The sequence below is a fragment of the Lepisma saccharinum genome, chromosome 8 (genome assembly GCF_977018435.1).
Source record: "Lepisma saccharinum chromosome 8, izLepSacc3.1, whole genome shotgun sequence".
Classification (NCBI taxonomy): Eukaryota; Metazoa; Arthropoda; class Insecta; order Zygentoma; family Lepismatidae; genus Lepisma; species Lepisma saccharinum.
In genome coordinates, this window is record NC_139236.1 from 45,197,319 (window position 1) to 45,220,288 (window position 22,970).

Below are 22,970 nucleotides of genomic sequence, written 5' to 3' on the forward strand. Positions count from 1 at the left end.
GTTCCCGATTTCTTCTTTGTGGCTTCCAGGTTTTTTTTTATGTTGGTATGTATACTTAGGACCAAAAAACTTAATTTTCAGTGTTAACACGGTAGCTAATGGGGAAGATGTTTGCAAAAATTATTATGCATTTCTTTAACTTTTCTTCTCAGGGGCAACAGGTTACGTGTTTTGATTGTCTCTCAATAACGTAAGGTTTAATAAATGATATTGTGTGCGCATTTTGTTTAACCAGACACAAATGATATGTGATAATATGTTATGTGAGAAAAATCGAGACGCGAGACCTTGACTTGGAAGTTAGCATTTAAATGTCTGATTTTCTTATATTATTGTTGAAGCAAGCAAGTGAAATGCCCATTTTAATGATCTCTCCAGCGTAGAGAGAAGTTTCTTGAAGTTGACTGGTGAAATAAAAAATAAGAACCACCCTGACACAAGATAGACTCAAGGAATTATTGATGATGTTTGTTGAACAAAACTTGTGCAGAAATGTTAATATTTCGCATTGCATTGATAGATTCAGATCGTACGGCCCTCGTAGGCTTCTTTTGTAAACTCGACTGTTAACCTTGGTATTTTTAACATGCACAAACATTTCAGTACAAATAGAGGAAAATTAAATAAACATTACGGCACCGGCGCCACAAGAGAAAGGTAGATTTCGTCTGCTTAGAGTGTAAGGTGGATGGTAATCTTTTGGAAAGGAGAACAGAAATCAATGATCGATCACAAGTTAACTTTCGTCTTTCGGAACACATGTTGAAAAAAAAATTGTATGTAATACCTTGTATCATATACTAGGTTTTATTATAACAAATACAAAATAAATTAACAATATAGAGGCATTAATTATATTATTTAATTATTAAATATTAATAATTAAATGTTAATAGTTTCGTTAAAAGCATATAGGAATATGCCTGTATAATCTTTGAACAACTTCGATTTTCGATAAGGATTAAATGAGATACCGTCATGTAGCTTTATTATAAAACATTGACACTACAGGCCATGCCCGTATATAGAGAAAAATGAAAGGGGTTCAACTTTCAGCAAAGAAAAGGAATAGGAAAAGTATAACTCTTAATTTTCTTACTATCTACTGAGTTAGAGTTTCTAGTTACACGGATAGGCTAAACTTACAGTTTAAAGTTGTATACGAACCACTATGTGCCTCCACCGGGTATCGAACCCGGGACCCCTGGATTACAATGCAACGACGGTACCATTGAGACATCGGGAAGGCTCTACAACTCTTAGTTACGAAATACGAAGACTGACCCTTATGTAACATCCCTTGATATTATTTTGAATAGATAAAATAAAAAAGGAAGCTGTTAATGGAGATGGTTTATTTTTTGTTATTTAGCGTCGCCTTTCTGCCACCTTTGGTTAATCGCGACACTCATGTCCAGACCGGGGTTCGAAACCGGGATCCCTGCCGCCGTAGCACGCTGTGCTAACCACTTTCTTCTTATTTTTTTAAGGGAAAACTCATAAGCGGTAGTTTCACCACACCAATTTAACTCAAGTTTCTACTTTTTCATTCATGACACACAAATACAAACATCCATCGATCGCGACTCGAACCCGGGACCCCTGGGGCTGACGGAGGTCAGCTTAGTACAGAAGGTAATAAAAGAAAAAAACACCACTCAAAATATCATTCAAAGAACTAATTATTTCGCTCAGCTCAGAGATGCTGTTTTAGGAAGCTCAAATCCATATTCTGATTACAACTATCATACAATCAACATGACAGCAACACAAAGATAAGATAAAATTAGATTGATTTTTTTTTGTTACATAACGACAACTTTAACACGCACAAATCTTAACGAGTCAATCAGTTACATATATCCTCATCTGAACAATCTCAATAAGTAAATATAATCACATGCCATTATGAGAATGTATACAAAGATGTGGCAACATCGCAGTTGTAAAACCTGTTCGTAGTCGGCATTCAAAATCGATCGGGCGAGTTGCCCGCTGGTGCTAGCTTCCGAACTTCCAACTCCCAACCTTGACAAGAGGATTGTTTTCTCAGTGCATATAATCTTATCATTTACGGTGTTATTCAATACAACACGACATCTGAACTGATATCCCAGTGGTATTAACAAAATAGCTGTCAACAAAATAGACGGAGGGAAAATTGACTGGAAAGATAAAAAAAATAAAAAATGCCGCTAGTTCGCGTAAGATCGCATAACATGTGAGCATGGCGTTCCTGTCAACATTCGTGAATGAAGGTGTGAACGATTCGTGTGTTCAATGTTAAGCCAGGGTGCAATGCCATTACCTTGGCCTTCAAAATAGAAGATACTTCATATTTAAACTGTTCAAAATGCTGCATCATCACTGGTTAACGAATAATCTGTTTCATGAAATTTCATGTTCCTGAAGTTAGCGATAAGCGATAAAAATGAGCAGTGTTGCAATCCACCGAGAGGGATTTTCCGTATTATCCTTCGGCACAAAGGCCGAAGGATACATTGGCATTGATTCGCTTGTAATACGCCTAAGCAGTGCAATGAATCACAAACAGAGATGCATGTAAATGTGTTGTAAACTTTTAACATAAAGAGAAGAACATTTTCTCTTAAAATGAGAGAGTAAGACATATTTCCGTATTCACTGGATATCTTTACGTGTAATAAATTCTCTTGCCGCGATTTCTCAAAAAGTGGACAGCGGCTCGACACGATGCACACATTAATCTAAAAAATTGATATTTTTTGTCCACCAATTTGATTCAAAATCACGTATTTTGATCCCACAATCTTCAGATCTCGGAAATCTTCTTCGAAAAGCAGACCAACGTTCGCGTCGCGATTTCTCAAGAAGCGGAGAGCGACTCAAGACGATACCCACATATATCGACAGAATAAACATCAATCTACCCAATTCATATTTTTGGTCCACCAATTTTCTGCAAAATCACGTATTTTGAACCCACAATCTTCAGATCACAGAAAACTTGTTCGAAAAGCAGACTAATGTTCGCACCACGATTTCTCAAGAAGCGAAAAGCGACTCAACACGATACCCACATATACCGACAGAACAAACATCAACCTACCCAATTCATATTTTTTGTCCACCAATTTTCTTCAAAATCACGTTTTTTGAACCCACAATCTTCAGATCACAGAATACTTCTTCGATAAGCAGGCCAATGTTCGCGTCGCGATTTCTCAAGAAGCTAAGAGCGATTCAGCACAATACCCACATATATCGACAGAATAAACATCAATCTACCCAATTCATATTTTTTGTCCACCAATTTTCTTCAAAATCACGTATTTTGAACCCACAATCTTCAGATCACAGAAAACTTTTTTTAAAAGCAGACCAATGTTCGTGCCGCGATTTCTCAAGAAGCGAGAAGCGACTCAACACGATACCCACATATATCGACAGAATAAACATCAATCTACCCAATTCATATTTTTTGTCCACCAACTTTCTTCAATATCACGTATTTTGAACCCACAATCTTAAGACCACAGAAAACGTCTTCGAAAATCAGACCAATGTTCGCGCCGCGATTTCTCAAGAAGCGCACGTCGACTGAACACCATACACACATGTATAGACAGAATAAACTTCAGTCTACACAATTCATATTTTCTGTCCACCAATTTCCTTCAACTATGAAGATAAAACATGTATTATGTAATATGTTCTTAAACTGATTAAATGAGAAAGTGCTAAGTTTTAATTAAGGGACTATCATTACGCATGGAAGCCAATGATTGGACTAGTATGATGAAACAGACTGATTTTGGTATATCGGTGGGGTACATTTTCAAACTTTATTGCTTTTTTGACACTATTTGAAAGAAACAAATTCCTTGCCAGAGAGGCAGACACCTCTTCCCTCATTATATTCTCCTGTGAAAGACAGGAGACTGTGTTCTATCTTTCACAGGAGAATATAATGAGGGAAGAGGTGGCTGCCTCTCTGGCAAGGAATTTCTTTCTTCCAAATAGTGTCAAAAAAGCAATAAAGTTTGAAAATGTACTCCACAGATATACCAAAATCAGTCTGTTTCATCATACTAGTCCAATCATTGGCTTCCATGCGTAATGATAGTCCCTTAATTAAAACTTAGCACTTTCTCATTTAATCAGTTTAAGAACATATTACATAATACATGTTTTATCTTCATAGTTGAAGGAAATTGGTGGACAGAAAATATGAATTGTGTAGACTGAAGTTTATTCTGTCTATACATGTGTGTATGGTGTTCAGTCGACGTGCGCTTCTTGAGAAATCGCGGCGCGAACATTGGTCTGATTTTCGAAGAAGTTTTCTGTGATTTCAAGATTGTGGGTTAAAAAAAACGTGATTTTGAAGAAAATTGGTGGACAGAAAATATGAATTGGGTAAATTGATGTCTATTCTGTCGATACGTGTGTGTATCGTGTTGAGTCGCTTACCACTTCTTGAGAAATCGCGGCGCGAACATTGGTCTGCTTTTCGAAGAAGTTTTCTGTGGTCTTAAGATTGTGGGTTCAAAATACGTGATATTGAAGAAAGTTGGTGGACAGAAAATATGAATTGGGTAGATTGATGTTTATTCTGTCGATATATGTGGGTATCGTGTTGAGTCGCTTCCCGCTTCTTGAGAAATCGCGGCGCGAACATTGGTCTGCTTTTCGAAAAAGTTCTCTGTGATCTGAAGATTGTGGGTTCAAAATACGTGATTTTGAAGAAAATTGGTGAACAAAAAATATGAATTTAGTAGATTGATGTTTATTGTGTCGATATATGTGGGTATCGCGTTGAGTCGCTTCCCGCTTCTTGAGAAATCGCGGGGCGAACATTGGTCTGCTTTTAAAAAAAAGTTTTCTGTGATCTGAAGATTGTGGGTTTAAAATACGTGATTTTGAAGCAAATTGGTGTACAAAAAATATGAATTGTGTAGATTGATGTTTATTCTGTCGATGCATGTGGGTGTCGTGTTGTGTCGACTTGCGCTTCTTGAGAAATCGCGGCGCGAACATTGGTCTGCTTTTCGAAAAAGTTTTCTGTGATCTGAAGATTGTGGGTTCAAAATATGCGATTTTCAAGCACATTGGGGGACAAGTTTTATGTGATCTGAAGATTGTGGGTTCAAAATACGCGATTTTCAAGCACATTGGAGGACAACTTTTCTATTTACTAAAGTTGCAATTTACCGAGAGGGATTTTAAATTGTATCCTTCGGCACGAAGGGGGGACATACATGGAATTGATTCGCTTGTAATACGCCTTGCAGTGCAATGAATCACAAACAGACATGCATGTAAATGTGTTGCAAACCTTTAACTTGAAGAGAACATTTTCTCTTAAAATCAGTGAGTAAGACATATTTCCGTAATCATGGGATATATTTGCGTGTACTAAATTCTCATGAGGCGATTTCTCAAGAAGTGGAGAGCGGCTCAACACGATACACATATATCTACCCAATTCATATTTTTTGTCCACAAATTTGATTCAAAATCACGTATTTTGATCCCACAATCTTCAGATCTCAAAAATCTTCTTCGAAAAGCAAACCAATGTTCGCGTCGCGATTTCTCAAGAAGCGGAGAGCGACTCAACACGATACCCACATATATCGACAGAAGAAACATCAGTCTACCCAATTCATATTTTTTGTCCACCAATTTGCTTCAAAATCACGTATTTTGAACAAAAATATCTTCAGATCACAGAAAACTTCTTCCAAAAGCAGATCAATGTTCGCGCTCCGATTTCTCAAGAACCAGTCAGCGACTTTACACGATATACATGTATGAAGAGAATAAACATCAATCTACCCAATTCATATTTTTTGTCCACCAATTTGCTTCAAAATCACGTATTTAGAAATCACAATCTCCACATCACAGAAAAATTCTTCGACAAGCAGACCAATGTTCGCGTCGCGATTTCTCAAGAAGCGGAGAGCGGATCAACACCATACAACATGTATCGACAGAAGAAACATCAATCTACCAAATTCATATTTTCTGTCCACCATTTTTCTTCAAAATCACGAATTTTGAACCCACAATCTTGAGATCACAGAAAATTTCTTCGAAAATCAGACCAATGTTCGCACCGCGATTTCTCAAGAAGCGCACGTCGACTCAGCACGATACACACATGTATCGATAGGATAATCATTAATCTACCCAATTCATATTTTCTGTCCACCAATTTTCTTCAAAATCACGTTTCTTGAACCCATAATCGTCAGATCACAGAATACTTCTTCGATAAGCAGGCCAATGTTCGCGCCGCGATTTCTCAAGAAGCGCACGTCGACTCAACACGATACACACATGTATCGACAGAATAAATATCAATCTACCCAATTCATATTTTCTATCCACCAATTTGCTTCAATTATGAAGATAAAACATGTATTATGTAATATGTTCTTAAACTGATGAAATGAGAAAGTGCTAAGTTTTAATTAAGGGACTATCATTATGCATGAAAACCAATGATTGGACTAGTATGATGAAACAGACTGATTTTGGTATATCTGTGGGGTACATTTTCAAACTTTATTGCTTTCTTGACACTATTTGAAAGAAAGAAATTCCTTGCCAGAGAGGCAGCCACCTCTTCCCTCATTATATTCTCCTGTGAAAGATAGAACACAGTCTCCTGTCTTTCACAGGAGAATATAATGAGGGAAGAGGTGTCTGCCTCTCTGGCAAGGAATTTATTTCTTTCAAATAGTGTCAAAAAAGCAATCAAGTTTGAAAATGAACCCCACAAATATACCAAAATCAGTCTGTTTCATCATACTAGTCCAATCATTGATTCCCATGCATGATGATAGTCCCTTAATTAAAACTTTGCACTTTCTCACTTAATCAGTTTAAGAACATATTACATAATACATGTTTTATCTTCATAATTGAAGCAAATTGGTGGATAGAAAATATGAATTGGGTATATTGATGTTTATTCTGTGGATACATGTGTGTATCGTGTTGAGTCGACGTGCGCTTCTTGAGAAATCGCGGCGCGAACATTGGTCTGCTTATCGAATAAGTTGTCTGTGATATAAAGATTGTAGGTTCAAAATACGTGATTTTGAAAAAAATTGGTGGAAAAAAATATAAATTGGGTATATTGATGTATATTCTGTCGATACATGTATCCTGTTGAGCCGTTCTCCCCTTCTTGAGATATCGCGGAAACAGAATTTCTTACATGTAAATATATCTCAGGTGTGTCAGATGCATATCAGTCCTTGTCAAGGTCAAAACTCATTCCGCTTGAAAGCTAGTAGTCTTGAAGCGGAAAGTGTTTTGATCTTGACAAGGACATCTGAACCCCTCTGTGGTGATGATTATCTGTTAGCACAGCATGCTTTCCTTCTTGGCGTTTCGAAGGGGTCGTAATGAAAGTGAAAAGGATCCCGTTAACCTTCAAATGGTGAAGCGTGCCACCTAAGGTTATGCTCCTTTTCTTCATTATACCAATTTATTTATTTCCTCTTTTCCCGAACACCCTTGGTGAAAGGGCATGGAAATTCGGAGTTGGTAGTACATTTTGCCTGATTTATGGAGGAGAAGCATTGAAATAAGTGATGTTCTGAATATTACATTTGTTTGATGTAGGTTTGTATCTATTACATATTTCTAGGCAAACTTTCAAGTATCTGGCATTTATTGAATTTGTACAAAATACCGAAAGTTGGTACGCCAAAATTCGACAATAATCGGATGCGTAAAAGGTTCAGATTTCATCCGACAAGCTGTCGCACTAAATGCCGATAAATGTTGTATGCATGAAAGAGACATCAGTACACTGGCGTTCGCAAAGGGGAGTCTGAGGCAACAACCTCTCCCGAAATTTTGAATATTTTAAAATGAAAGCAGTAAAGAACACAGGAAAAACCGAAGTGGTAATTGCAAACCCTCATTGAAACAACCCCGATTACATTTTCCTTTGAACAACTTTAAAAACAACGGTTGAAAATGATACGAAATCTTATTGTGTATTCCCCCCTTCCCCAGATAGGGATGAATAATTGATGTCCAAGTTGAGGCTCGAATCTGGAACCTTCGGTGGATAGATCGTTACTCGATCGCTTAATGCCCTCTGCCGCCGTGGTGAAAAGTACTCGTTACATATCAACTGTAAACAATTGATTTTTTATTTTATCAAGGATGTTACTGGAAAGCTGTTTTTCTTTGATATTTTATTAAGGTTTGTTTAAAGTCCATTTCACGCACAGATAGTCCAATCGGGGCTGGGATACGAATTGTGCATCGAACTCGGGACCCCTTTATTACAAGTTAACGACATTAACACTACGCCATCCGGTAGGTGTACGAAGCCCTCCGAAAAGCACAGAATAATCGCGAATTTGCCATTTCTGCTGGAATATCCTTTCCTATAGAGTAGTAACAAGAAATGTCCATTTATAATGAAGGGTGCCCGGATTAGATTCCCTGTAGGAGCTCGGACAATTATTGGAATTGTATCGTAAACAGTGGGACGAGTTCACATTAGCTTAAAACCAGATGGATTGAAAATGAAAATTTCTTTTCTGCTTCCGATTGCGAAAATCCAAGGTCAGAGGCCACACTACCTACAGATCTCACTCTGACACAAAGAAGCAAGACACCCGATACGGGGGGGGGGGGGGGTGTCACATAGTGGTTCCAGGGTGTCGACAGACCTGGAAAACCGGGAAAAGTCAGGGAATTTAAGGTGTCAAAAAAAGTCAGGGAAATGTCAGGGATTTTCGTTTTCATTGACTTTTTTTTATTATTTATTTATTTATTTATTTATTTAAAGATATCGTTATAGAACTCTGCACGGGAACAGGAAATCTCGTTCGTAAATTTCGGCCTCAACTTTTAGGCCCCTTTTATGCGCAACACAACCACGGCGCCAGAAACCAGTGATGGCAGGAGGAGAGAGAGAGAGAGACAGAAATTTCTCTCGCCCGGGCATTTTAAATTCGAACACTCTTTGGAGGAAAATTGTTATAACTCGGGCAAAAATGGACATTTCTCAAGAGATTGAAACATGTTTCATGTTCTTGGGTGCCGTACAAGTTGAATAATAAGCCAAAATGTGTTTTTTTTTTGTTTTTTTTTTACGAAAAATCGGTAATTTCCATTTTTGGAGAAAAATTATTATAACTCGGGCACTATGGGAGCAATCTACTTCGGATAAGTTTTGTTTTGCAGCTAGAACATCAGAGCATGCAACCGTGTACAATTCAGAACGCCGAACCGAGGAAGGGGGGTTTGGGGGCGAGACCACCAAATTTCAATGAAAAAAAACATAAAAATCTGGAGTTTGCCCCCTCTTCTCCCACTATTTGGGAAGAAGGTGCGAACTTTAATATTCTTTTCAAAGAATGGACATTTCTCAAGCGAATGAAACATGTTTCATGTTCTTGGGTGCCATACAAGTTGCATAATAAGCCAAAATGTGATTTTTTTAAATTTTTTACGAAAAATAGGTAATTTGCATTTTTTGAGGAAAATTGTTATAACTCGAACACTATGGGAGCAAACTACTTCGGATAAGTTTTGTTTTGCAGCTAAAACATCATAGCATGCAGCCTTGTACAATTCAGAACGCCGAACCGAGGAAGGGGGGTTTGGGGGCGAGACCACCAAATTTCTATGAAAAAAAAATTAAAAATCTGGAGTTTGCTCCCTCTCCTCCCGCTATTTTGGGGAAATGGCGCAAACCTTAGTATTCTCTTTAAGGAATGGACGTTTCGAAAGAGATTGAAACATGTTTGATGTTCCTGGGTGCCATACAAGTTGAATAATGAGCCAAAATGTGAAAAACTGTTTGAAAATGTGGCATGGATATGTTGCGGAGAGGGGGGAGATTGGTCATCAATATGAATTTCCCAGGTTTGCCCCAGACCTGTGTCAGAGTTTCCACCCAAACATAAGAGTATGAAGGTCCATAGAGCACATTGAATTATCATTTTTTCTTGTCCGTATGGGACTAGTAAGGGGACTTGTCAACTGATGGATGGGATAAGAGCGGGTGGCGCCGTCCGATATTTGTCGGACGTCGTAGTAAGGCATTTTGTTGGGCAAACTGAAGGAACATGGAAACAAATAGGTTCCATTGATACATACGATTTTTGTCGAATATTGCCACCCGACAAAGTATCTCACTACAACATGCGACAGAAATTTCATGTACTGCAACATCCAACAAAAATCGCATGCATAAAGAAGAAGAGCTTTAAACTGTAAATATGCTGCTGGAATTTTATTACTCTTCTGGCTCACTTCACCTTATTTAATGTAGCAGTGCTTACAAGGTTTTCTTTCATCATCCTGACGTATTACTGGTTTCGCACAAGTTAACGTACGTTTACAATGACGTTGCACTATTCTTAGATATCAAGAAGAATCCAACCAAACGGGATATGTATTGAATACTATCAGGAAAAAGTTGAACATAAATCTGCATTGGTGAAAGTTATAAAAATTGGCAAGTGCATGCTCCCAACCTCAAATTTACTGCAACACTAGTATTGCAATGAAATTAACGCCACTTTCTGTCCTGTCTGTTTAAACTCGTGGGAGATGGTCATTACTCTATCACTGAGTGAAGTTAATGTCCAATTTTATCAAATAAAATACTAATAATAAATACGAAAATATATTGTAATATATTTACTCGAATCATTCAATCACAAAAGCAGATCACTCTCTTCAAGAATTGACTTTTCTCTGCCAGCCCTGCTAAATTTTCACTTTCCATCTACTGATTTATACGAGGGGTGGCCAGAAAATAATTTCCGATTATTGGGGATATTGATTTTTCGCAAACGCCAAAACCGTGAAAAATGGTAATTGCTGCGAAGTTATGTTCAGGAATGTGCAGTGATGTCTGGACACATTTTTCGCCCGTTCGAAATATCGAAATAATGCGAATTTGGCATAAAATGCGAATTGTTGGCGTTTTTAGCGATTTCTTTTAAAGACATGTCCTAAAACAAAGAAAAATTCCATGAAATCCAACATTCTTGTCTTTTCTAGGCCATGTTTGTGTACATAGAACATGCAAGTTTTCCAACATTTTACTCAAGAATAAACTATAGAGTTATACGTACATGTAATAATTCCGACAGCCACATTAAATCATGTATTTCCCACGATTTTTTCAACTTCTAGCAAAACCATTTGCATCACAGAACAAAGTAGCGGGGTTCTAATAGGAGATCGAGTGCGTATCTACCGTCACACGGGAGCCACATCTTCGTATTTGTCGCACGAGATATGTTTTGAATTACCAAGCTTAAGATGTTTTGAATTACCAAGCTTAAGTGCGCACCATCGGCATTTGTCGAGCGAGTAATAATTGAGCTCAGTCGTTAGGGCGTCTGACTACTATGCGAGAGACCCGGATCGATTCCCTGCGGGGGAGAACCTGGATGATCATATGAAGCTGGTACCTTGAGGAAACTTTGAGGGATAAAGGTAGCTAGGAGCGTGATGCTGATCACATCACCCCCATCTTCAGCCGTGATCAAGAAAGTGTGGGGCCTTAACTCCACACCCCTATACACCTTCATGGAAAAGTGCAGGGGAACACTTTACTTTTACTTCCTCCAAAATCTGTTCCAACATATCAAACTGTCACGAAAATGCGTAGACCATGTGACCTACAATTTAAAATAATAGTTTAAAAGCACTATGGAGTATTAAGTTTCGGTATATTTGGCAGAAAAATGTTCTAAAACAAAATATATCGGTATCTGTCACGTGAGATTGATTGATTTAAATTTTTTGGGTGCGTCGCCACTTATGGTTATTATGCACCCTTCAGTATATACGGGGAAAATAACATTATCTAAAACCCTTACCTTGAAATTAAAAAAGGGGTATGGAAAATAACTTTCCCAAAATAACTTTCAAGATATCAAACTCTCACGAAGAGGCGTAAGCCATGTGACTTACAATTTGAAACAGTAGTTTAAAAACACCATGAAGGTATAATTTCAGATATTTGCCAGAAAATGCGCTAAAATAAAAAAAATATGAAAATGTACCAATTTGAAAATAAAATAACAAAATATCAAGGTCCCTACCGATTTGGCATAAATAAAACAAGAATATCAGTTGTAATTTATTGCATTAGTAACAGTGAGTCCTAACCTAATTTTCGGCATAATCACCACCGTTGTTCTGGCATTTGTCGTAGCATGGCACTAAATTTTGTATGCCCATGGTATATGTGTCTGACAACAAAGACTGGAACTATCTCTACCGCATTGTAGCTGTCAAATCCTTGCCCTGCCAGACACCTCTTCAGTTAAACAAAGAGATGAAAGTCGGTACATTCAAGGCCAGGGCTGTACAGGGAGTTGCCCAAGATCTCTCACCTAAAGTGATGCAAAGTACCCGTGTGTACTCAGCTGTATGGGGTTGTGCACATTCGATTGGCCTTCCGTGAATTGTCTGACCATACTATCACTCAGTGTTGCCAGGTCTACTGATTTCGCAGGAGATTTCCTGATTTTCAGCACGGTCTACTGATCTCCTGACAAGTTTCATGAAAATGTGGAAATCTCCTGATTTTTTGCTTCCTTAAATATTTATAATGACCAATTATTTTTAAAAAATGGAAAGTTTATTTAAAATTTACATATTCAGCTGATGGAATGCAAAGATCCATGAATATTCTGCAGAGAGAGAGAGAGAGAGGTAGGTGGTGGAGGAGGGTTATACCATAGAAAATAGTTATACCAGGCTTGATGACATTGGGAAAGCCGCGCGGTTTCTTGAGCCCATTGTGCATTGGGAACTCCAACACGGGTGTCCCATCTGGTGCGGTTTTTGTCAAAGGGGAGGTAACTGAAAACTGGTTACAACTAAATACCAATGTTGCCACCCACACATAGGAACAAGTTTTCAGTTTTATGGTAGTGTTTATTGCAACTCGGATAAAAAGGGAGTCCACATAACGAATGCAGCTAAAGGTTATGGTTACAAAAGCTCTTAGTAAAATGTCGATTTATTGATTTGGTTTATTTTACTTCGCATTTCTGCCACTTTTGGCTAATCGCGAAGACGAGGATGAATGATGATATGATGAAATTGATAAAGAGATAACCGTGCCCAGGCCGAGATTCGATCCCGACACGGCCGGACCCTGGGGTCGAGTGGTTAGCACATCGCGCTGCGACGCCAAGGGTTCCGGGTTCGAATCCCGCTCGGGCTTGGTTGTTTGTGAATGTCCATTCATCAATTTCATCATTTCATCACTCATCCCCATCGAATTTGCCAAGAAGCGCAAAACGCAAAGTAAAATAAACTAAATCAATCGATCCCGAGACGGGTTCCCTGATGTCATAGCGCTGTGCTAACTACTCAGCCACGGAGGTCGGCTTAGTAAACTGCTGTTGCAGACTTATACCTATGCTTGTACGTCGCAGTCTCTTAACTTAGAAATAATGGTTCATGTTTTTATTTAAGCCATTTCTGAGCGTAACTGCTACTACAATTGGTCTTATGTACCTTTATACTTAATCAATACTGTGGCGGTAGAAATTCTCTTTCCCGATTTTAGATCAGATAATCCTCGAATGCAAAAGGCGATTTAATTAACATTTACATTGTCTGGAGTGACTGGGAAAAAAGTTGAAGAAAAACCTGCGACTTGTCTGATACTGGTTCCCGGGTTCGAATCCCGGACTGGGCATGGGTGCTCTTTGTGAGTGTCCCTTCATCAATTTCACATCTTTATGATTAGACAAATGTGGCAGATGCGAAGTAAAATAAACCAAACCAATCAATCAATCTGTGTAATACTGGTTGGTTACATTCCTTGATTGAAAGTAAACTTTTAATTCAAGGATATTTCGGGGGTTCAGGCATGATAGCCCTTCTCCATTACCATTAATGCGAGTATACTTTGAATGTGTTGTTAAAAAAAACTGTGGGCGTTCTTACATCCTCTAACTTTGTCTAATTTTAAATAAAATCAAGCTAAGGTGTTATCAGGTAGAGTAATTCAAAAATATATCCCCGAATGCGTAATGGCTGAAGCTCTAGTCTTAGTTAACACAAAATTCACGAAATGTTTCCATAAACTTTTAAACGCCAAGTACATAAATCCATGCACAGTCACAACCATTTATTTTAGAATATTTCTGAGAGATGAACAGAAAATCGAGGTCGGATTTTTTCCAGTACTGTCACTTGCACCCCCTCTGTTTTGGCACTGGATCATCGCCACTGGTTGGGGGAAACTGTATCTTTACCTTAGGTGAATTAAGGGGGTGGGGTTATCGTACCACTTGAAGTACAAATTCATAATAAAATTTGTATTAACATAACAGTATTATCTTTTGACATCTAAAATTAATAATTAACGTTCAATAATGATAGTGGGAAGCTTTTCCCACTCAACCCCCCCCCAGAACGTTGATAATACGCTATTATTAGTTCTTCTGATTTTTTAAGCAGATCTCCTGATTTTTCAGGGGACGATCTCCCGATTTTTGAAAATATGACCTGGCAACGCTGCATCACTCACGACGTCCAATCTGCACACCTCACACGATTGCTGGTGTCTTTGTGCCAAATTCTGAGCGTGCAATGTAGGCTACATCGCAGTCGGTGGGAGACTGTATGAGAGCTGCAATCTTTAATCGTAAAGCGGCTGCATTGCAACTGTCCCAGATTACAGCTACATGCCACTTCTTCCTGCCTGCATGTGTGTGTGTGACCACTTGTTTGTAGCCACCCTAGGTTCGTATCCCACTTTAAAGTGTGGGTCCAATCCAGTGGCGGTCCCTCCATGGAACAGAGGGAACAGGCTGTTCCCTCCTACTTATCGCCCATTGAAGCTATTTTAATTATCTATATTAACATAATAAGAACACTTCTTTCTCTTGAAATAAACACGCCGAAGAAAACTTTCACCGTGACTGGACGTTTGTTTACTTCACCCACCCTCGTCGTTCCACCCTCTGACGCCGAGTATTTCCGACCACGCGCGAAGGTAAACGATCCTCAAAGTCCCACTTCCCACCTCCCCCATCACGGAAGCTGAACTCTCTGGCTGTTCCCTTCGAGAGACAGCGAATTCTTTTTCCTTCGAGCTTTTGCTGTGTGCTAAAGTTTAATTGCATCGTAGTAATAGTTTTGAGTGTAGTAAGTTTATAGTTTCCTAATCTCATTGCAAAATTGCGTCTGACATTCATAACGAACTGGAAAAATCTTCTACCGTTAATCGTCTGCTAAATGCTGCGAAATAGCTTCCGAGGGAACAGCTCGCATCCACCTGTTCCAACAGCCACAAGACCAGGCGCACGCAGAGGCAGGACAAGAAAGCGAATGTAGCGAGCATAGAGTTGATTATGTATGATCGACAGGCTGAAGACGAAAGTTTTTAGTTCATTAAACTTTACAGAAAAGACAGCAAACCAAGACCTACCCTAACCGAATTAAAAACAAAAACGAAATCGTACACAAGGCATTTTATAAAAAGTTACAACAACTCTGTAAAATGATTAACTGGATACTCTTCCAGTGGCAAATTATTGTTGTCCTTGTTTGTTCACGAGAAGGGAGTTTGGAACAGTTCGGGTTTTGTCACAATTTCTACAAATCTAGCGGACGTCATGAAAAAACTCGGCCATCTGAATGCCATTATTGCATTGAGGACGTTTGAATTACAAGAATGCTCAACTCTACAAAAAAGTCAACTTAATCTACAAAGAGAGAGATGAAACAGGTTTCGACAAAACATTTTTTCTCTCCGATCACTCATAAATTGCTTTTATTATTATGTTCATTGTTGCGCATCAACAATTTTTGTTTTTAATGTTATTTTTACATTATAGTATAATATTTGCTTTAACATTGTTATTGTCCAAATTTTAACGTGCTTCATGTATGTTACTTCTGACAATTTGTAACATATGTATCGTATGTTTATTTTGTCAGGAGGGGTGACAACAGGGAGGATTATGGTGCAGGTTGCGCTATCGAGATTTGGGGGGGGGGGTTCCCTTCAAATAATATAAAATTAAACATTTATATCTTTTTCCAAAATATATGTAAAAATTTTACACCTTAAATACACCATATTTAATGCATTAGATGAAGAAAATAAAGTGTTTAAGGTGTTATTATCGATGGGGGGGGGGAGAAATATCCAACTCTTACATATTAGGCCTTAATTGACACGGGGGTTCTGGGGGGATTGTGAATTAAATTTGGGGGGGAACAGTATCCAACTCTATGTCTTAGATTATTGCGGGTATTTTAGTTAGAGGTGGATTGAGCCTTAAATTGAGGGCAATTATACAATTTTTGTGTATTACTATTGTCTTAGACACACTATTGCGGAAATTCTGTTGTGGAGACTGAGAATTAATTTTTTGGAGGAGGCATAATCCACTCTTCAATATCAACAGTAAGTCTAAAATTGGAAACTTTGGTGAAATCTCAGATTGTCGAGAGATTTCTGTAGTGGATAGAGAGTTCGAAAATTAAATTTTGGAGACTGTATTTAGCGATATGATATCCACACGTTTTCGACCCCGAACGTGCCAAAGGGGAAGCTGGAAAAGACTAAATATCTCGGGATTTTAAGAAAGTATTGACATCTCATTAAATTAATATTCTTGAAAGCCTACAAAGGAATGGATTTAAAGATTTTCTTGCTCACTTTGATCGCAATGATATGTTACTAGGATGCGTGTTTGGCGCTTGAATGAGGTGAATGTGAAGTTTATATACTATAGCTGCATTGCAAGACAAGCGATATTCTCGATTATGATCAACGATTTTGGGGGTGGTCTTGAGTGATGGGCTCCCTGTTTAGGAAGGAGGGGCAGATCAAGTATAGTGTTCAGTAAAGCTAAGAAAGAAGTTACTTTCAGTAGACATGCTGGCGTAATTAAATACGTTGTGGGGATTACGATATGGTTTAAGGGCACAAATTATATGATTTGGAGGGGATGCGCCATTGGCCTTGGGGCCAATGTATTTAGTTCATTTCAATAAGGGTTGAATTTTACTTGGTCTACGGTATTATATTACGACGGGTATGGGAGGGGAGGGGGCAAGTGCAGGTCACCTGTTCCCCTGTCTGATTTAGCACCGCACGCCACTGGTCCAATCCCCATTAGCCTTTCTGTGCATAAAGTGGAAAACGATAGAAGCAAGACAAGTAGCAATGCTTCATTAAAAATAATGTAAGGGTATCGTCTTTGCATGGCACCATACCTTGAAGGCATATAGAGGGTGTGGAGTTACAGAGCTCCACACATTATCGATAGGTCATGTTGAAGGTGGGGTAATTAAATCCTTGCTCTGGTAGCCTCTGCTTCCACCCCCCCACACACACTTTTTCCCCAATAAGGAATAATTACAAGGGCGCAGAACGGTCACATACTAAGAGTGGGTGGTAAGACGCCTGGGGTTATAGCCACTCAGGAAGGAACCCCATTTGATAGATCCTGTCCTGTCCCTTTCTTGGCCTCATGTTGGTCTTGAACAGAAGGTTTCGATCTCGTCTGTGTCTCGTCAAGAAATTCATAGGCACGATAAACTTATTACCTCAGATGGAAAATATAAATTTGTAGTTTTTCCTATTAACACAAACAACTAAATTTTAGAAATTCAACGAAAAATTAGCACAATTTCAAAGAAATATGTTGTCATGTCATTCTCGTAGTAATATTTTTATTTTGTAACTCTTATTATAGCTGCATTACAAAGGTTCAAAAAGTGTTTATAAAAGCAAGAATATGGTGTAAGGGATTACCCTCCCAAATGTCAACCTCTTTTCCACCTAGTGCACCCCGACCTCCCCGATGGCGTAGTGGTAACACCATCGCCTTGTAATCTAGGGGCTCCACGTTCGGTACCAGGTGGAGGCACAAGTGGTTCGGATCCCACTGTAAACTGTAGGTCCAGTACATTTAATCTTACTGTGCATAGAGTTTACTTAAAACCAAAACTCCAACGTAGTATACCTACGACTGCATTTAGCAGACTAACGAGGCTCAGGCGTCTAGACTCTCCGCCAGTATGATCATCTGTGGGGAGTGTGTTGTGTGCTATCCATGTACGATTTTGATTGATCCTTCATAATTTAATCTTATCGCCATTCAGCCTCATCTTCGTGCAAGTGGCACAGAAGCGAAGTAAAGTTAAAGAAATACATTGAAAGTACGGAAGATGTTTAGTTTCTTATTTCACTATATAGTTCAATATGACTGTAACTTGTGTTTGTATGTATACACTCTATGAACACTTTCTTGGACTGTTAAGACATAAGAATATATGCCATTTGCCTGCCTTCAATAAACGTTGTTCGTTTGAAATTTCCAAACATGTGGAAAAATGGAGGAATAATTAAGCAAGTCACTAGTAGCACATAGCCTTTGGCAGTTCCCTTGGCATACTTTCATAGATGTCTTCTAAGAGATGATTGGAAATCATTTCCCACAGTGGCACTCTCTAACATCGCACCCTCCAAATGTCATATTCCGTACCCCCTCCCTACATGATTAATCCTGGCGCCGCCGATATGTGCAAAATTTGTATATGTTTCAAGTTCGTTTAAATTAAGCTATTGCCATGCAGTTCTCAGTGTCTTCGAACAGTGGTTCTAGCCTACGACATTACACGTAATTTAGAAAGTGTATTTATATACTATGAAAACACAAACTCATGCACAAAAGAGCTATTTAACTAGTAACACTGGAGAAACTTAACCTACGGCGAAAAATGTGATCAACTATCAACGATTAAAGCTGAATAAATCACCTCTACTTGCCATGGCAACAGGTTTTCATAAAGTTTGGATAGAGCAACGGCGCCAAGTAGGGTGCACTTGTTTTGCTTCAATTTCATTCTCTTTTGGAGGTGAGGGGGGGGATAAAAACTTTCATGTTAGGGATTAAAAATGTTTTCTTCTGCCGAAGATAAAAATGTTTGTGGGGAAAATCCCCGCCATCCCCCGTTAATTCGCACACTGGATAAGATCGATACTTGCCCATCGGAGTATGGTCATTGATACATCCACACACACCAAAATGTCCACAAAACAGGGACGTCGTAAGGGGGCGGGGCAGTGGCCCCGGCAAAGGTTTCTGTATTTTACTGGAAATTTTAATTTGATGGCAAAATGTTGCAAAATTGTTCCTCAGTAAATTTTGCTTACAGTTTGAAACACTGCTCCCAAATTTCCCGCGCCATGAACGCCAAAGCAAAACTTGTACTCATTTTTCTACTGCTTGCCTGTCGAAAACAGATGCAACCCAGGAGCTGCCGCTAATGATTTTATAGCCCGTCCCGTTAAGAATAGGTTTGTGCTTTGCCGTCTCCCACTCGACAAAGAAAGCCCCCTCAGCCTTGTCCTGTGTCACCTTCTTCCCGTCCCCCCTCTCTGCCCCGCACCAACCCCTAAGAGCGCAGGCAAGAAAAGGATCATATTTCTCCTCCATTCATTCAACGGCCCCTGTCCAGATTTCGGTAGTGGCGAAAAACCAAACTCTTGTCAAAACGGGAGTTTTCTCTCCATTGTCACTATGGTTCTCCAGCGCATCAACCGCACCAAGTGTATTTTCAGATTTTCTGATTAAAGTAGGTCTGTCGTATTAAAATAGATTGAAGTGGAAATTTGGATCAATATTCAAACGTATCTAACTGCTAAAAAGAAACATTGAAAATCTATTTATTTTCTGCCATCTTGAAACCTGATTTTTGCTGAAATGTAATTTCCAATGAGTCAAGATGGGTATGTAATGGCTATAATAATTGCAGCTCAAGAGTTATAAATTTAATATCGATACCGTGGCAACAAATTTGAATTTGGCCAATTTGGCATCCATGCCCCTTCTAAACTATGCACTCTCAAATTAAATTACTTTACGTAAAGTTATACCCCTACCGACACTAAAACGGTTGTAAGTTGTGAATTGTAGTAGTCACTAAGAATGAAGTGTGCACTGGATATTAAATTGGTAAAAAATTAGCAAAAACTGGAAATTGTGTATCCCTATATACGTGATTACCATAATATGGCGTAGTGGTAACTTCGTCTCCTTGTAATCTAGGGTTTCCCGAGTTCGATACCTCGTAGAGGCACATAATGGTTCGGATCCCATTTTAAACTGTAGGCCCAGTCCCGATTAGCCTATCTGTGCACAAAGTGGACTAAAAACATAAATTCAATTCAATGACCATAATACGTACATCGTGTTGAGAACATTTAGAACGACACAAATATTTTGTTTCGAGATAGACGCATATTTCATGGTCAGACTGATGCCACCATAAATTTATCTTCAATAGCGTATTTTTCCTTCGGAAAATACACAGGCACAAAAACCATGTATTCCATTCGAAAATTGCCCAGCCATGGGAAAATGTAGTATTTACTCTAATGTGTTGTTGCGAAGCCTCTGGTAGAATTCGGGTTTTCATTGTGGCCTTTGTTTCATCAGTTTATCATTCATTACAGTAATTAACGTGCATCATAAATTTATAATATGACTCGCTGAGATATTTTTTTTAGTCTAAATACCAAATTTGATACGATGATCTCGGTTATCAGTGAACTGAATAATTATAATTTGGATGCATGCTAACAACGATATTTCTAACAATTTATTATACCAAACTTTGAGTTACCGAGTTTCTGTATTTTATTTTTATTCTTGAAATATCGTGGTTCTTTCAAACTTTTAATAGCTAACTTCCTAGTGCGATTTCTATCCATCTTATTACCGACCTGGAGTAGGGGAAGGACAACGGAGAACACGAACAACAGAATTAGCCTGTGGAATGGTTTCAAAATACATATTATACATACAGTATGTGTAGCAATAACAAACGCAAAAGCAGCCGACTAAACACAAACCTGTCTTCAACTACTGAAGATGAGAATGAGATTGACTTTTTTTCTTCTTCAAATTACACGTTTTTCAAACGTAGGTTACTCGAGACAGCATACCAGTTTTAATTGGAAACAGAAAATGTGCCCATCCTAGAGCACAACTGGGGACCATTGACTACAGGTCGACAGAATATTTATTCAAGGGCAGACTTTTAACCTTCAGACATGCTGACGCTATATCTTATCGTTAACTTTCTGCTCGAACAATTGACAAGTATAAAATGTAATGAAAAATGTTTATAACATTTCCTTCGCTTAGACAGGCTTGGTGCAAAAAATAAAGGAATAAATAAATAATCATTATATCAAGTACATTTTCAGTTTTTCCGCAAATTTGTGTATCTCAATTAAAAAATCTCAACATTTCCATTGATTACCAATTATTATTCTCCACTACCCTATTACTTTCAATGACTAATCTCAATCACAACATTATCATGAGTTACTAATCCTCATCTTTTCAATTAATAATTCGCACCACCTCGGTCCCAGGTTCGATACCTGGTGGAGGCACATGGAACAGTGGTTCAGATCCCTCTCTAAAATGTAGGACCAGTTCCGATTAACCTATCTGTGCACAAAGTGGACTTAAAACAACAAAATCGATCACTTCCACATAGTACACCGAAGTGACTGTAATTTTGCAGGTTAACGAGGCCCTGGCGCCTGGCCCGCTGCCAGTGTAATCCTCTGTGGAACTATGGTGCGTCGTTCGTATGTATTGTGAATGTCCATTATTCCCATCACCCTATTATTTTCATTTACAAACACCAGCCAGCCCATTTTATGGCATTACTAACCCACGCACCCTATTAATTTCAATTACTAACCCCTAGCCCCGTAATTTTCAATTTCTAACCCCCGACATATAATTATTATTTCGGTTACTAATCGCCACCACCCACAGTATTTTATCTTCAATGACCAACCTCCACCATCCCATTTGTATCATTTATTACTAGAGTGCGAATTTTTGCCTATTTGCCTTCTTTATTCCTTTGTAATAAATCATAGGCTTTCATGTTTCAAGTCCTTATCATGCTGTTCCTAGTCCTAAAACGCATTTTTATAATACCTATATGTCTCTTTTGAGGGTTAGTGCCTATTTTGCTTAATCGTACCTAAAACTGCCTATTTTGCTGTGACTTTCCCTACACTGAATTGATTGAATTGGTGTTTCAAGTCCACTTTATGCACAGTAAGGCTAATTGGGACTGAACCTACAGTTTAAAGTGTGATCCAAACTACTATGTGACTCCACCGGATATCGAACTCGGGACCCCATGATTACAAGGCGACGACGCTACCACTGCGCCATGGGGTGGCCCCACATTGAAGAATGTAAGAATGTAAGTCTTTGTTTGTATTGAAGTGATTCGCCAGATTGAGAGTCGCAAGAAATGTCAGATCTTCGGAAATTCTAAATTTCGCTTAATCATGGTAAGCAAACTGGACAACTGGTTGGTAACTCATACTCGGTCAAAATGACGACAACCCCATCTTTTTTTTTTCTAGCTGGAAGCTCATTTTCTTTGTTGTGCGTGTGAAAGGGATAAGGCGGTTATCTGTGAAGATATCATGCGTTTCAAAATGACAAAGGACAAGGCGACCAAAAGTGTATTAATTGAACAATTGATTGCTGTGGAAGCTTCTTTTACCATTCACAGAAAAAGTATTTTTCTGAAATTTATATAAAGAATATAATATTAACTTTTAATTACTTTACAATTTAATATTCCTTTCCCACATAATGGCCTTGTTCAAAACTACGTGACTGACGTGATTTCTGGCTACTGTGAAAAATGTTTCCCGGACAGAGTTACTTTTCTACCTCTTGCGCTTTTCGAAAATAAGGATAAATGGTAAACAATGATCACTGTGTCCAACCATCATCTTACATTAACTCAGCTCTGAATACAACAATGTTAAGTTTTTTAAAAACGTAGTTGAATGGCCTTGTGCTGTAAATAGAGAATTTACACTAAGTCAAACGATGGCATTTATTCTAAAATTGCATGTGTTGAGAATGAACATTTTCAGCTTTCCG

The 22,970-nt window shown here is 38.5% G+C and overlaps 1 protein-coding gene across 1 annotated transcript in view; it reads left to right on the forward strand.

Annotated features, from left to right (window-relative positions):
• Window positions 1-1,976: 1,976 nt before the first annotated feature.
• Window positions 1,977-22,970, forward strand: part of LOC145991441 (four-jointed box protein 1-like) — a 52,078-nt gene continuing 31,084 nt past the window's right edge. Inside the window, exon 1 of the mRNA XM_083127447.1 lies at window positions 1,977-2,391. The gene's annotated coding sequence lies outside the window, so the exon portion shown is untranslated. The remainder of the gene's footprint in view (window positions 2,392-22,970) is intronic.